Consider the following 1356-nt stretch of genomic DNA (forward strand, 5'->3'; position numbering starts at 1 on the left):
AGCCCACCTATGGTTCTGTTTCAATTTATTTCCTCTGAATTGAAACATTCAGTTCTGGAGAGAGGAAAAAGGTTCCTCAGACTCAGAAAGCTAAGGATGTACAGAAAACTAGTGAAATTTACAAGACTCGGGAAGCTCCGGAAAGATTGCAGGGCCTGTCTCCAAGAAGAGTCCAAACAAATCTCAGTACAGTAAACAGCAGAGCCATCATCAGCTGATGGCCAAGTTCCAGTGCCCTCATGTCTCATGGATGGACTGAGTCTCTCAGAGCCACTCTACAAATAGAATTGAACCAATGGAGAGACCCAGTACCTGGAGCTCCATACATTGTTTCCTTTGGTTTTTGGTGGTTTTAGTTTCACTTTTGATTTGGTTTGAGTTTTGTTTTTTGCTAGGCAAGCACTCCACCACTTGAGCTATATCCCCAGCAATTCCAGGCCTTAATTCTTCCCAATCACATTGAAATGAGACTGTCTTGGTGCACAGATGAGGAAGTAGCGCAGGTGAGAAGCACCTGCTCAAACTGCTTTTATCTTAGTCCCCTGGAGAATATCTCAGCTGAAAGGCTGTGCTCCCCTGCCTTTGCAGTATCACAAAGTAGTTTGGATCCAGCCATGCTACTGTGAACTTAATGCTTTCGTGGAAGAGGATAAGGATGAGGAGAGGGTGTCATTGCTAATATCAAGTACTACCAGACACAGGTAAACAAGATGTTTTGTGATACTACAGTTGTTGAAGCTAGGAGACAAAGAGCACATTAAATGCTGTACACACACACCCTAACTCCTTACACCTGTTAGGAACTGAAATGGGCCTTTTTTAGTTAGGTACCTGGGTTATTGCTGTCTCTTTTTATCCTAAGCTAGTGTAGTGGTTTGAATAGATATGGCCCCATAGACTCTAGTGTTTGAATACTTGGCCTTAGGAAGTGGCACTGTTTGAGACCTTGTTTGAGGAAGTGTAACAATGTGAGGATTGACTTTGAGGTGAAAGGAAATGTGTTGCTAATAGCACATACATTGTACAGTAGTTGTCTACAAAGTTGCTTCCTTCCCAGGTTTCAGTAGCCTTGTCAATGAAAGACAATGCTAGAATACTCTGAGATAAAAATCAAGAAGGGCTGGAGGCAAGAGAGATGTCTCAATAGTTAAGAGGGCTTGCTGCTTTTCTAAAGGACAAGAGTTCAATTCCCAGCATGTGTGCATGAAGTGGCTCACAGCTGCCTGTAACTTCAGCTCTAGGGCATCCAATGCACTCTTTTGTCCTCCACACAGCACGCGTGTAAGGCAAGTGCGGGCAGGGTGGTGGTGTGGAGGGGGGCGGGGAGACAGGGTGACAGCAATGAAGGTAAGTAAC

The sequence above is a fragment of the Mastomys coucha genome, chromosome X (genome assembly GCF_008632895.1).
Source record: "Mastomys coucha isolate ucsf_1 chromosome X, UCSF_Mcou_1, whole genome shotgun sequence".
NCBI lineage: Eukaryota > Metazoa > Chordata > Mammalia > Rodentia > Muridae > Mastomys > Mastomys coucha.